The sequence below is a fragment of the Mycteria americana genome, chromosome 2 (genome assembly GCF_035582795.1).
Source record: "Mycteria americana isolate JAX WOST 10 ecotype Jacksonville Zoo and Gardens chromosome 2, USCA_MyAme_1.0, whole genome shotgun sequence".
NCBI lineage: Eukaryota > Metazoa > Chordata > Aves > Ciconiiformes > Ciconiidae > Mycteria > Mycteria americana.
The window spans coordinates 174,707,444-174,722,603 of record NC_134366.1 but is presented as its reverse complement, the minus strand read 5'-3'; positions in this window follow the sequence as shown (position 1 = coordinate 174,722,603).

Here is a 15,160-nt window from a genome sequence, read left to right as displayed (position 1 = left end):
TGTACGAAAGGCCACGTTCCCGACGGGTTGCGTCCACGGATGTTGAGGGAGCCGGCTGATGTCCTTGGGAGGCCACTGTGAATTATGTTGTGAAGGTCACGGTGCCTGGGAGCAGTTTGTGCTGGCTGGTCGAGAGTTCGTAGCCCTCGTATCTTAAGGACGATGAGGAAGGAAGATCTGGGAAAGTAGAGGCTGGTGAGGTGATGTTGTTCCAAGGGAAGCTTATGGCGAAAATCCTCCCAGAAAGCATTGCCAGGCTCCTGAAGGACAAGAAGGTGATGGGAAGTTGTCAGCACGCATTTACGAAGGGGAAACGGTGCTTGACTGACCTCCGTCTCTTCTCGGTTGAAGCGACTAGCTTTGTGGAGGAGGAGAGAGCCGTGGCTGGTGTTTAGCTCGACCTTTCAGTAAAGCCTTTGACGCTTTCTCCCCTTGTGTGCTTGTGGCAAGCCAAGAAAGTGTGGGGTGCGTTAAGTGGACGGTGAGGTGGAGTGCAAAGTGGCTGAAGGGCTGGGCCCAGAGCCTTGTGATCAGTGTCCCAACGTCCAGTTGGAGGCAAGTCTCAAGCGGTGCAGCCCCGGACTCGGATCCGTGGGGCCAACACCGTTCAGCATCCTCCACAATGACGTGGGCAATCTGATGGAGTGCCCCCAGAGCAAGCTGGCAGACGATAAGCCTCATTTTTAAAAAGGTAAAAGGAAGGCCTGGGTTAACTAGAGGTTCGGTGAGTGTCACGTCTGTGCTTGGCAAGATCATGCAGCACATCCTCCTGGACGCTATGGCAAGGCACATGGAAAACGGAGGGGTGATTGCTGACAGGCAGCATGGCTTCACGAAGGGCCAATCGTGCCTGACAAACGTGGTGGCCTTGTACGACGTGGTTACAGCATTGGTGGGTAAGGGAGGAGCGACTGTCGTCATCTACCTGGACTTGTGCAAAGCCTTTGGTACCGTCTGCACAACATCCTTGTCTCTAAAATGGAGAGATGCGGATTTGATGGGTGGAGAACTTGGCGGATGAGGAATTGGCTGTACGGTTGCACTCAAAGAGTTGCGGTCAGTGGCTCGATGTGCAGGTGGAGACCAGTGACGAGTGGTGTCCGTCAGGGGTCCATGTTGGGACCAGTATTATTTAACATCGTTGTCAGGGACATGGACAGTGGGACCGAGCGCACCCTCAGCAAGGTTGCGGATGACACCGAGCTCAGGGGTGTGGTTGATGCTCTAGAGGGAAGGGATGCCATCCAGAAGGGCCTTGACAGGCTAGGGAGGTGGGCCCGTGCAGAACTCATGCAGTTTGCCGAGGCCAAGCGCAAGGTCCTGCAGCTGGGTTGGGGCAATCCCAAACGTGGCTACAGGCTGGGCGATGAGTGGATTGAGAGCAGCCCTGCAGAGAGGGACTTGGGGGCGTTGGTGGATGAAGAACTGAATATGAGCCGGCAACGTGCGCTTGCAGCCCAGAAAGCCAATCATATCCCGGGCTGCATCAAAAGAGGCGTGGGCAGCAGGTGGAGGGCGGTGATTCTCCCCCTCTACTTTGCTCTCGTGAGAGTGGAGTACCGTGTTCGGCTCTGGGGTGCCCAGCACACGAAAGGCATGAAGGTGCTCGAGAGCGGGTCCGGAGGAGGGCCACGAAGATGATCGGGGGCTGGAGCACCTCCCCTTTGAGGAGAGGCTGAGACAGTTGGGGTTGTTTAGCCCAGAGAAGAGGAGGCTCCAGGGAGACCTTCTTGCGGCCTTCCAAGTACCTAAAGGGGGCCTAGAGGAAAGCTGGGGAGGGACTCTTTATCAGGGAGCGTAGCGATAGGACGAGGGGTAATGGTTTTAAACTGAAAGAGGGTAGATTTAGATATTAGGAAGAAATTCTTTACTGTGAGGGTGGTGAGACGCTGGAAGCGGTTGCCAGGAGAAGTTGTGGATGCCCCCGTCCCTGGAAGTGTTCAAGGCCATGCTGGATGAGGCTTTGAGCAAGCTGATCTAGAGGAAGGCATCCCTGCCCACGGCAGGGGGTTGGACCTAGATGATCTTCAAGGTCCCTTCGAACCCAAACCGTTCTATGAGTCTGTGATCTCCCCGTCCTTCTCCCGACGCACGAACCTTTCGTCATATTTTCTGTCTCCTTTCCAGTTGAGGAGGGGGAGCGATGGAGCGGCTTGGTGGGCACCTGGCATCCAGGCAAAGTTAACGCACCAGACGTGAGGAGCTTGCGTCAGAGGCGTGGGTGGAAGTGTGTCCAAAGGTTTGTTTGGGAAGGTGAAGGGCTTGTGCGATGGGCTGGAAGCCCAGCGGGTGCCAGCGGGTGGTGTTGCTGGGGATACACTTCCTAAGAGAGGTGTGGTGGCTGTTTCTGAACCCACCCCGATGGCCATTGAGCCCTGGCTTTGTTCTGGATGAGGTTGGAAGAGCCCTGGGAGAAGAAATGAAGAGGAGGCGTGTGAGGCTGGGATGCAGGAGAACTTTATTGAGGGCAAAAAACCGGTGTAAAGGCAGGAGCGCCGAGTGGAAGGGAGCCGGTGCGAGGTGCAAGTAGGGTGACCATCAGCCGATGTTCCTTTTGTGCAGTAGATACTCCCAGAGCACCACGATCTTCCTGCCCCGCGGTGGGAGTGGCATACTGGAGGTCCCCTGTGCACTTTGGCTTGTGCGAAGGTGGTTGCAGCAGAGAGCACTGGAGATAGCAGAAGGGGCGCTGCAGAGAAGGAAGTGGGAGAAGAGGAGGAAGTACATGGGGCATGTTTCCAGGCAGCCTGGGTTGGCCCCCTTCCCTGCTGGCTTTGTGCCTTGAGAGGAGGAGCCGTGGACTGTGGACCCATGTGCCAGAAAGAGCCCGGAGGTGCGTCCTCAATCCATGGCGTGGGTTCCCGTGTGTGGGTGGTTGCTGTCAGGTGCGGTGGCGAGGGCCCTTAGCAGGGGTAGCAGCCTCTCGCGCCGCCGAAGCAGCCCAGGCCTCCGAAGCCGTAGCCGTAGCCGAAGCCGCCGGAGGAGACGGGCACTCCCTGGGAGCTGAGGACGTTGCCCACGGCAGCGGATGAGGAGGATCCGACGGCGGTGCTCTGTGGGAAGGAGCTGAGGATGGGTCCCGGCAGGGTGACCACGACGGTGGAAGGCTGGATGACGACGCGGGAGTCCTCGCACTGCCTGACGCAGGGCTCGTTGCAGCTGTTAGCCAGCGGGGTGGGTCCGCAGGGGCGGCAGAGGTCGTAGCAGGCCATGTGTGTGGTGCGGAGGGGCCCTGGAAGAGAGGGTGTTGAGGAAGCGGAGGGGCGTGGGGGTGCGAGGGGCGGTGTTGCAGGAGGGGGAGGGAGTGCAGGGGAGGCCTGGTGCGGGTGTGTGCGGAGCGTGGCGGTGGGGAGGCGTGAGGGCTGGTGAGGCTGGGGGCAGAGCGTGCTGGAAGAGACGGGCCAGGTGTGGGGCAGGAGAAGGAGGGGAAGGGCGTTGAGGCTCACCTTGTTGACGGCGGAGGAGAAGGCGTGAGGAGAAGTGTGTGAGGGAGAGAGGCACTGGGCTGGCTTTTATACTGCTCCCCAGGGGGCCAGACAGCCTTTGCGCATGACAGCATTTTGCAGCAAGCAGCTGTTGCATGCCACAGGCCTGTCCCTAATGAGGTGGGGTGTGTTTTCCTTCCCGCAATTCTGCAATTTCATGTCCTCCTCTTGAGGACGTGTCCGCTTGGCCCTGGCGGCAGCTTTTAAGTGCAAGCATTAGAGGCCAAAGAGCGTGGTGTTGATGGCGCGTGTCAGGACGGGCAGAGGACACGACCGACGCGTAGGAGAGGTGGGGTGTCGTCAGTGAGGTCATCCCATGGCTCTCGTGTGGTGTGGTTTGCGGTTTTGTTGTGAAGAGGGGGCCCCGTTTCCTCGCAGGCCTGGAAGGCTAGTCTGGACTTTGAAGTTGTACCGGGCACGAGGCGCTTTGCCTTCCATCGTGTTTGGTCCCTCCTTGCCTTGCTGCCAGCTCGCTAAGCCTTAGTCCTGGCCTTTTGCATGCAGCGTGCTCTGTGGGTGTCTTGGTTCCGCTCTTGCTTGTAAGGTCGTAGCTGGGAGAAAGGAGGCTGCCTGTTTGGGCTTGTTCCCCCTTGGTGCCGTCCCCGGGGGTGGCAGTGCAAGCAGGCAGAGGAGGGCTGCAGGCCGTTGTCCTGGCAGCCCTGGTTCAGAGCTCGCGCAGCCTGTCTGTGGGGAGCCCTGCCACGCTCCCCAAAGGCTTGCGTTGGCCCCTCCGTAGTGCTCCGTTTAGCTGGGGCCGGCACGCTAGCAGCCTGGGCTTTGGAGTGGCTTGGAGCTTGATGTGGGGCACCTCGCAAGGGCAGGTGAGATTCTAGAGGGCCCACGAGCGTGGCGAGAGGCAGAGGGGGAGTGGGAGTGTGAGCGGCAGGCAGGAGAGGCTGTTGAGCAAGGGCCTTTGTGGTCTTCAGTTGGGGTGAGTGGTGTGGGGTGAGGCCACTTCTCTGCACAGCGTTTGAGGGGCAGAAGGAGGGCTTGGACGTTGCCGAGGGCATTGGAGGCGAGCATGGTGGACGGGGCTGCAGAGCCGAGGCCCTGGTGGTGGTGGATGGATGTTGAAGGGTTGATGAACGGCAAGGCCTGGCCCACCTGAGCCAAGGTGAGTGTTTTTCAGGCTGATTGTCAGGCGAGCAGTGCTTGCTGATAGGGAAGATGAAGGGAGGTAGGAAGGAGTGATTTGCGACCTGGTGTACGAAAGGCCGCGTTCCCGACGGGTTGCGTCCACGGCTGTTGAGGGAGCCGGCTGATGTCCTTGGGAGGCCACTGTGAATTATGTTGTGAAGGTCACGGTGCCTGGGAGCAGTTTGTGCTGGCTGGTCGAGAGTTCGTAGCCCTCGTATCTTAAGGACGATGAGGAAGGAAGATCTGGGAAAGTAGAGGCTGGTGAGGTGATGTTGTTCCAAGGGAAGCTTATGGCGAAAATCCTCCCAGAAAGCATTGCCAGGCTCCTGAAGGACAAGAAGGTGATGGGAAGTTGTCAGCACGCATTTACGAAGGGGAAACGGTGCTTGACTGACCTCCGTCTCTTCTCGGTTGAAGCGACTAGCTTTGTGGAGGAGGAGAGAGCCGTGGCTGGTGTTTAGCTCGACCTTTCAGTAAAGCCTTTGACGCTTTCTCCCCTTGCGTGCTTGTGGCAAGCCAAGAAAGTGTGGGGTGCGTTAAGTGGACGGTGAGGTGGAGTGCAAAGTGGCTGAAGGGCTGGGCCCAGAGCCTTGTGATCAGTGTCCCAACGTCCAGTTGGAGGCAAGTCTCAAGCGGTGCAGCCCCGGACTCGGATCCGTGGGGCCAACACCGTTCAGCATCCTCCACAATGACGTGGGCAATCTGATGGAGTGCCCCCAGAGCAAGCTGGCAGACGATAAGCCTCATTTTTAAAAAGGTAAAAGGAAGGCCTGGGTTAACTAGAGGTTCGGTGAGTGTCACGTCTGTGCTTGGCAAGATCATGCAGCACATCCTCCTGGACGCTATGGCAAGGCACATGGAAAACGGAGGGGTGATTGCTGACAGGCAGCATGGCTTCACGAAGGGCCAATCGTGCCTGACAAACGTGGTGGCCTTGTACGACGTGGTTACAGCATTGGTGGGTAAGGGAGGAGCGACTGTCGTCATCTACCTGGACTTGTGCAAAGCCTTTGGTACCGTCTGCACAACATCCTTGTCTCTAAAATGGAGAGATGCGGATTTGATGGGTGGAGAACTTGGCGGATGAGGAATTGGCTGTACGGTTGCACTCAAAGAGTTGCGGTCAGTGGCTCGATGTGCAGGTGGAGACCAGTGACGAGTGGTGTCCGTCAGGGGTCCATGTTGGGACCAGTATTATTTAACATCGTTGTCAGGGACATGGACAGTGGGACCGAGCGCACCCTCAGCAAGGTTGCGGATGACACCGAGCTCAGGGGTGTGGTTGATGCTCTAGAGGGAAGGGATGCCATCCAGAAGGGCCTTGACAGGCTAGGGAGGTGGGCCCGTGCAGAACTCATGCAGTTTGCCGAGGCCAAGCGCAAGGTCCTGCAGCTGGGTTGGGGCAATCCCAAACGTGGCTACAGGCTGGGCGATGAGTGGATTGAGAGCAGCCCTGCAGAGAGGGACTTGGGGGCGTTGGTGGATGAAGAACTGAATATGAGCCGGCAACGTGCGCTTGCAGCCCAGAAAGCCAATCATATCCCGGGCTGCATCAAAAGAGGCGTGGGCAGCAGGTGGAGGGCGGTGATTCTCCCCCTCTACTTTGCTCTCGTGAGAGTGGAGTACCGTGTTCGGCTCTGGGGTGCCCAGCACACGAAAGGCATGAAGGTGCTCGAGAGCGGGTCCGGAGGAGGGCCACGAAGATGATCGGGGGCTGGAGCACCTCCCCTTTGAGGAGAGGCTGAGACAGTTGGGGTTGTTTAGCCCAGAGAAGAGGAGGCTCCAGGGAGACCTTCTTGCGGCCTTCCAAGTACCTAAAGGGGGCCTAGAGGAAAGCTGGGGAGGGACTCTTTATCAGGGAGCGTAGCGATAGGACGAGGGGTAATGGTTTTAAACTGAAAGAGGGTAGATTTAGATATTAGGAAGAAATTCTTTACTGTGAGGGTGGTGAGACGCTGGAAGCGGTTGCCAGGAGAAGTTGTGGATGCCCCCGTCCCTGGAAGTGTTCAAGGCCATGCTGGATGAGGCTTTGAGCAAGCTGATCTAGAGGAAGGCATCCCTGCCCACGGCAGGGGGTTGGACCTAGATGATCTTCAAGGTCCCTTCGAACCCAGACCGTTCTATGAGTCTGTGATCTCCCCGTCCTTCTCCCGACGCACGAACCTTTCGTCATATTTTCTCTCTCCTTTCCAGTTGAGGAGGGGGAGCGATGGAGCGGCTTGGTGGGCACCTGGCATCCAGGCAAAGTTAACGCACCAGACGTGAGGAGCTTGCGTCAGAGGCGTGGGTGGAAGTGTGTCCAAAGGTTTGTTTGGGAAGGTGAAGGGCTTGTGCGATGGGCTGGAAGCCCAGCGGGTGCCAGCGGGTGGTGTTGCTGGGGATACACTTCCTAAGAGAGGTGTGGTGGCTGTTTCTGAACCCACCCCGATGGCCATTGAGCCCTGGCTTTGTTCTGGATGAGGTTGGAAGAGCCCTGGGAGAAGAAATGAAGAGGAGGCGTCTGAGGCTGGGATGCAGGAGAACTTTATTGAGGGCAAAAAACCGGTGTAAAGGCAGGAGCGCCGAGTGGAAGGGAGCCGGTGCGAGGTGCAAGTAGGGTGACCATCAGCCGATGTTCCTTTTGTGCAGTAGATACTCCCAGAGCACCACGATCTTCCTGCCCCGCGGTGGGAGTGGCATACTGGAGGTCCCCTGTGCACTTTGGCTTGTGAGAAGGTGGTTGCAGCAGAGAGCACTGGAGATAGCAGAAGGGGCGCTGCAGAGAAGGAAGTGGGAGAAGAGGAGGAAGTACATGGGGCATGTTTCCAGGCAGCCTGGGTTGGCCCCCTTCCCTGCTGGCTTTGTGCCTTGAGAGGAGGAGCCGTGGACTGTGGACCCATGTGCCAGAAAGAGCCCGGAGGTGCGTCCTCAATCCATGGCGTGGGTTCCCGTGTGTGGGTGGTTGCTGTCAGGTGCGGTGGCGAGGGCCCTCAGCAGGGGTAGCAGCCTCTCGCGCCGCCGAAGCAGCCCAGGCCTCCGAAGCCGTAGCCGTAGCCGAAGCCGCCGGAGGAGACGGGCACTCCCTGGGAGCTGAGGACGTTGCCCACGGCAGCGGATGAGGAGGATCCGACGGCGGTGCTCTGTGGGAAGGAGCTGAGGATGGGTCCCGGCAGGGTGACCACGACGGTGGAAGGCTGGATGACGACGCGGGAGTCCTCGCACTGCCTGACGCAGGGCTCGTTGCAGCTGTTAGCCAGCGGGGTGGGTCCGCAGGGGCGGCAGAGGTCGTAGCAGGCCATGTGTGTGGTGCGGAGGGGCCCTGGAAGAGAGGGTGTTGAGGAAGCGGAGGGGCGTGGGGGTGCGAGGGGCGGTGTTGCAGGAGGGGGAGGGAGTGCAGGGGAGGCCTGGTGCGGGTGTGTGCGGAGCGTGGCGGTGGGGAGGCGTGAGGGCTGGTGAGGCTGGGGGCAGAGCGTGCTGGAAGAGACGGGCCAGGTGTGGGGCAGGAGAAGGAGGGGAAGGGCGTTGAGGCTCACCTTGTTGACGGCGGAGGAGAAGGCGTGAGGAGAAGTGTGTGAGGGAGAGAGGCACTGGGCTGGCTTTTATACTGCTCCCCAGGGGGCCAGACAGCCTTTGCGCATGACAGCATTTTGCAGCAAGCAGCTGTTGCATGCCACAGGCCTGTCCCTAATGAGGTGGGGTGTGTTTTCCTTCCCGCAATTCTGCAATTTCATGTCCTCCTCTTGAGGACGTGTCCGCTTGGCCCTGGCGGCAGCTTTTAAGTGCAAGCATTAGAGGCCAAAGAGCGTGGTGTTGATGGCGCGTGTCAGGACGGGCAGAGGACACGACCGACGCGTAGGAGAGGTGGGGTGTCGTCAGTGAGGTCATCCCATGGCTCTCGTGTGGTGTGGTTTGCGGTTTTGTTGTGAAGAGGGGGCCCCGTTTCCTCGCAGGCCTGGAAGGCTAGTCTGGACTTTGAAGTTGTACCGGGCACGAGGCGCTTTGCCTTCCATCGTGTTTGGTCCCTCCTTGCCTTGCTGCCAGCTCGCTAAGCCTTAGTCCTGGCCTTTTGCATGCAGCGTGCTCTGTGGGTGTCTTGGTTCCGCTCTTGCTTGTAAGGTCGTAGCTGGGAGAAAGGAGGCTGCCTGTTTGGGCTTGTTCCCCCTTGGTGCCGTCCCCGGGGGTGGCAGTGCAAGCAGGCAGAGGAGGGCTGCAGGCCGTTGTCCTGGCAGCCCTGGTTCAGAGCTCGCGCAGCCTGTCTGTGGGGAGCCCTGCCACGCTCCCCAAAGGCTTGCGTTGGCCCCTCCGTAGTGCTCCGTTTAGCTGGGGCCGGCACGCTAGCAGCCTGGGCTTTGGAGTGGCTTGGAGCTTGATGTGGGGCACCTCGCAAGGGCAGGTGAGATTCTGGAGGGCCCACGAGCGTGGCGAGAGGCAGAGGGGGAGTGGGAGTGTGAGCGGCAGGCAGGAGAGGCTGTTGAGCAAGGGCCTTTGTGGTCTTCAGTTGGGGTGAGTGGTGTGGGGTGAGGCCACTTCTCTGCACAGCGTTTGAGGGGCAGAAGGAGGGCTTGGACGTTGCCGAGGGCATTGGAGGCGAGCATGGTGGACGGGGCTGCAGAGCCGAGGCCCTGGTGGTGGTGGATGGATGTTGAAGGGTTGATGAACGGCAAGGCCTGGCCCACCTGAGCCAAGGTGAGTGTTTTTCAGGCTGATTGTCAGGCGAGCAGTGCTTGCTGATAGGGAAGATGAAGGGAGGTAGGAAGGAGTGATTTGCGACCTGGTGTACGAAAGGCCGCGTTCCCGACGGGTTGCGTCCACGGCTGTTGAGGGAGCCGGCTGATGTCCTTGGGAGGCCACTGTGAATTATGTTGTGAAGGTCACGGTGCCTGGGAGCAGTTTGTGCTGGCTGGTCGAGAGTTCGTAGCCCTCGTATCTTAAGGACGATGAGGAAGGAAGATCTGGGAAAGTAGAGGCTGGTGAGGTGATGTTGTTCCAAGGGAAGCTTATGGCGAAAATCCTCCCAGAAAGCATTGCCAGGCTCCTGAAGGACAAGAAGGTGATGGGAAGTTGTCAGCACGCATTTACGAAGGGGAAACGGTGCTTGACTGACCTCCGTCTCTTCTCGGTTGAAGCGACTAGCTTTGTGGAGGAGGAGAGAGCCGTGGCTGGTGTTTAGCTCGACCTTTCAGTAAAGCCTTTGACGCTTTCTCCCCTTGCGTGCTTGTGGCAAGCCAAGAAAGTGTGGGGTGCGTTAAGTGGACGGTGAGGTGGAGTGCAAAGTGGCTGAAGGGCTGGGCCCAGAGCCTTGTGATCAGTGTCCCAACGTCCAGTTGGAGGCAAGTCTCAAGCGGTGCAGCCCCGGACTCGGATCCGTGGGGCCAACACCGTTCAGCATCCTCCACAATGACGTGGGCAATCTGATGGAGTGCCCCCAGAGCAAGCTGGCAGACGATAAGCCTCATTTTTAAAAAGGTAAAAGGAAGGCCTGGGTTAACTAGAGGTTCGGTGAGTGTCACGTCTGTGCTTGGCAAGATCATGCAGCACATCCTCCTGGACGCTATGGCAAGGCACATGGAAAACGGAGAGGTGATTGCTGACAGGCAGCATGGCTTCACGAAGGGCCAATCGTGCCTGACAAACGTGGTGGCCTTGTACGACGTGGTTACAGCACTGGTGGGTAAGGGAGGAGCGACTGTCGTCATCTACCTGGACTTGTGCAAAGCCTTTGGTACCGTCTGCACAACATCCTTGTCTCTAAAATGGAGAGATGCGGATTTGATGGGTGGAGAACTTGGCGGATGAGGAATTGGCTGTACGGTTGCACTCAAAGAGTTGCGGTCAGTGGCTCGATGTGCAGGTGGAGACCAGTGACGAGTGGTGTCCGTCAGGGGTCCATGTTGGGACCAGTATTATTTAACATCGTTGTCAGGGACATGGACAGTGGGACCGAGCGCACCCTCAGCAAGGTTGCGGATGACACCGAGCTCAGGGGTGTGGTTGATGCTCTAGAGGGAAGGGATGCCATCCAGAAGGGCCTTGACAGGCTAGGGAGGTGGGCCCGTGCAGAACTCATGCAGTTTGCCGAGGCCAAGCGCAAGGTCCTGCAGCTGGGTTGGGGCAATCCCAAACGTGGCTACAGGCTGGGCGATGAGTGGATTGAGAGCAGCCCTGCAGAGAGGGACTTGGGGGCGTTGGTGGATGAAGAACTGAATATGAGCCGGCAACGTGCGCTTGCAGCCCAGAAAGCCAATCATATCCCGGGCTGCATCAAAAGAGGCGTGGGCAGCAGGTGGAGGGCGGTGATTCTCCCCCTCTACTTTGCTCTCGTGAGAGTGGAGTGCCGTGTTCGGCTCTGGGGTGCCCAGCACACGAAAGGCATGAAGGTGCTCGAGAGCGGGTCCGGAGGAGGGCCACGAAGATGATCGGGGGCTGGAGCACCTCCCCTTTGAGGAGAGGCTGAGACAGTTGGGGTTGTTTAGCCCAGAGAAGAGGAGGCTCCAGGGAGACCTTCTTGCGGCCTTCCAAGTACCTAAAGGGGGCCTAGAGGAAAGCTGGGGAGGGACTCTTTATCAGGGAGCGTAGCGATAGGACGAGGGGTAATGGTTTTAAACTGAAAGAGGGTAGATTTAGATATTAGGAAGAAATTCTTTACTGTGAGGGTGGTGAGACGCTGGAAGCGGTTGCCAGGAGAAGTTGTGGATGCCCCCGTCCCTGGAAGTGTTCAAGGCCATGCTGGATGAGGCTTTGAGCAAGCTGATCTAGAGGAAGGCATCCCTGCCCACGGCAGGGGGTTGGACCTAGATGATCTTCAAGGTCCCTTCGAACCCAGACCGTTCTATGAGTCTGTGATCTCCCCGTCCTTCTCCCGACGCACGAACCTTTCGTCATATTTTCTCTCTCCTTTCCAGTTGAGGAGGGGGAGCGATGGAGCGGCTTGGTGGGCACCTGGCATCCAGGCAAAGTTAACGCACCAGACGTGAGGAGCTTGCGTCAGAGGCGTGGGTGGAAGTGTGTCCAAAGGTTTGTTTGGGAAGGTGAAGGGCTTGTGCGATGGGCTGGAAGCCCAGCGGGTGCCAGCGGGTGGTGTTGCTGGGGATACACTTCCTAAGAGAGGTGTGGTGGCTGTTTCTGAACCCACCCCGATGGCCATTGAGCCCTGGCTTTGTTCTGGATGAGGTTGGAAGAGCCCTGGGAGAAGAAATGAAGAGGAGGCGTCTGAGGCTGGGATGCAGGAGAACTTTATTGAGGGCAAAAAACCGGTGTAAAGGCAGGAGCGCCGAGTGGAAGGGAGCCGGTGCGAGGTGCAAGTAGGGTGACCATCAGCCGATGCTCCTTTTGTGCAGTAGATACTCCCAGAGCACCACGATCTTCCTGCCCCGCGGTGGGAGTGGCATACTGGAGGTCCCCTGTGCACTTTGGCTTGTGAGAAGGTGGTTGCAGCAGAGAGCACTGGAGATAGCAGAAGGGGCGCTGCAGAGAAGGAAGTGGGAGAAGAGGAGGAAGTACATGGGGCATGTTTCCAGGCAGCCTGGGTTGGCCCCCTTCCCTGCTGGCTTTGTGCCTTGAGAGGAGGAGCCGTGGACTGTGGACCCATGTGCCAGAAAGAGCCCGGAGGTGCGTCCTCAATCCATGGCGTGGGTTCCCGTGTGTGGGTGGTTGCTGTCAGGTGCGGTGGCGAGGGCCCTCAGCAGGGGTAGCAGCCTCTCGCGCCGCCGAAGCAGCCCAGGCCTCCGAAGCCGTAGCCGTAGCCGAAGCCGCCGGAGGAGACGGGCACTCCCTGGGAGCTGAGGACGTTGCCCACGGCAGCGGATGAGGAGGATCCGACGGCGGTGCTCTGGGGGAAGGAGCTGAGGATGGGTCCCGGCAGGGTGACCACGACGGTGGAAGGCTGGATGACGACGCGGGAGTCCTCGCACTGCCTGACGCAGGGCTCGTTGCAGCTGTTAGCCAGCGGGGTGGGTCCGCAGGGGCGGCAGAGGTCGTAGCAGGCCATGTGTGTGGTGCGGAGGGGCCCTGGAAGAGAGGGTGTTGAGGAAGCGGAGGGGCGTGGGGGTGCGAGGGGCGGTGTTGCAGGAGGGGGAGGGAGTGCAGGGGAGGCCTGGTGCGGGTGTGTGCGGAGCGTGGCGGTGGGGAGGCGTGAGGGCTGGTGAGGCTGGGGGCAGAGCGTGCTGGAAGAGACGGGCCAGGTGTGGGGCAGGAGAAGGAGGGGAAGGGCGTTGAGGCTCACCTTGTTGACGGCGGAGGAGAAGGCGTGAGGAGAAGTGTGTGAGGGAGAGAGGCACTGGGCTGGCTTTTATACTGCTCCCCAGGGGGCCAGACAGCCTTTGCGCATGACAGCATTTTGCAGCAAGCAGCTGTTGCATGCCACAGGCCTGTCCCTAATGAGGTGGGGTGTGTTTTCCTTCCCGCAATTCTGCAATTTCATGTCCTCCTCTTGAGGACGTGTCCGCTTGGCCCTGGCGGCAGCTTTTAAGTGCAAGCATTAGAGGCCAAAGAGCGTGGTGTTGATGGCGCGTGTCAGGACGGGCAGAGGACACGACCGACGCGTAGGAGAGGTGGGGTGTCGTCAGTGAGGTCATCCCATGGCTCTCGTGTGGTGTGGTTTGCGGTTTTGTTGTGAAGAGGGGGCCCCGTTTCCTCGCAGGCCTGGAAGGCTAGTCTGGACTTTGAAGTTGTACCGGGCACGAGGCGCTTTGCCTTCCATCGTGTTTGGTCCCTCCTTGCCTTGCTGCCAGCTCGCTAAGCCTTAGTCCTGGCCTTTTGCATGCAGCGTGCTCTGTGGGTGTCTTGGTTCCGCTCTTGCTTGTAAGGTCGTAGCTGGGAGAAAGGAGGCTGCCTGTTTGGGCTTGTTCCCCCTTGGTGCCGTCCCCGGGGGTGGCAGTGCAAGCAGGCAGAGGAGGGCTGCAGGCCGTTGTCCTGGCAGCCCTGGTTCAGAGCTCGCGCAGCCTGTCTGTGGGGAGCCCTGCCACGCTCCCCAAAGGCTTGCGTTGGCCCCTCCGTAGTGCTCCGTTTAGCTGGGGCCGGCACGCTAGCAGCCTGGGCTTTGGAGTGGCTTGGAGCTTGATGTGGGGCACCTCGCAAGGGCAGGTGAGATTCTGGAGGGCCCACGAGCGTGGCGAGAGGCAGAGGGGGAGTGGGAGTGTGAGCGGCAGGCAGGAGAGGCTGTTGAGCAAGGGCCTTTGTGGTCTTCAGTTGGGGTGAGTGGTGTGGGGTGAGGCCACTTCTCTGCACAGCGTTTGAGGGGCAGAAGGAGGGCTTGGACGTTGCCGAGGGCATTGGAGGCGAGCATGGTGGACGGGGCTGCAGAGCCGAGGCCCTGGTGGTGGTGGATGGATGTTGAAGGGTTGATGAACGGCAAGGCCTGGCCCACCTGAGCCAAGGTGAGTGTTTTTCAGGCTGATTGTCAGGCGAGCAGTGCTTGCTGATAGGGAAGATGAAGGGAGGTAGGAAGGAGTGATTTGCGACCTGGTGTACGAAAGGCCACGTTCCCGACGGGTTGCGTCCACGGCTGTTGAGGGAGCCGGCTGATGTCCTTGGGAGGCCACTGTGAATTATGTTGTGAAGGTCACGGTGCCTGGGAGCAGTTTGTGCTGGCTGGTCGAGAGTTCGTAGCCCTCGTATCTTAAGGACGATGAGGAAGGAAGATCTGGGAAAGTAGAGGCTGGTGAGGTGATGTTGTTCCAAGGGAAGCTTATGGCGAAAATCCTCCCAGAAAGCATTGCCAGGCTCCTGAAGGACAAGAAGGTGATGGGAAGTTGTCAGCACGCATTTACGAAGGGGAAACGGTGCTTGACTGACCTCCGTCTCTTCTCGGTTGAAGCGACTAGCTTTGTGGAGGAGGAGAGAGCCGTGGCTGGTGTTTAGCTCGACCTTTCAGTAAAGCCTTTGACGCTTTCTCCCCTTGCGTGCTTGTGGCAAGCCAAGAAAGTGTGGGGTGCGTTAAGTGGACGGTGAGGTGGAGTGCAAAGTGGCTGAAGGGCTGGGCCCAGAGCCTTGTGATCAGTGTCCCAACGTCCAGTTGGAGGCAAGTCTCAAGCGGTGCAGCCCCGGACTCGGATCCGTGGGGCCAACACCATTCAGCATCCTCCACAATGACGTGGGCAATCTGATGGAGTGCCCCCAGAGCAAGCTGGCAGACGATAAGCCTCATTTTTAAAAAGGTAAAAGGAAGGCCTGGGTTAACTAGAGGTTCGGTGAGTGTCACGTCTGTGCTTGGCAAGATCATGCAGCACATCCTCCTGGACGCTATGGCAAGGCACATGGAAAACGGAGGGGTGATTGCTGACAGGCAGCATGGCTTCACGAAGGGCCAATCGTGCCTGACAAACGTGGTGGCCTTGTACGACGTGGTTACAGCATTGGTGGGTAAGGGAGGAGCGACTGTCGTCATCTACCTGGACTTGTGCAAAGCCTTTGGTACCGTCTGCACAACATCCTTGTCTCTAAAATGGAGAGATGCGGATTTGATGGGTGGAGAACTTGGCGGATGAGGAATTGGCTGTACGGTTGCACTCAAAGAGTTGCGGTCAGTGGCTCGATGTGCAGGTGGAGACCAGTGACGAGTG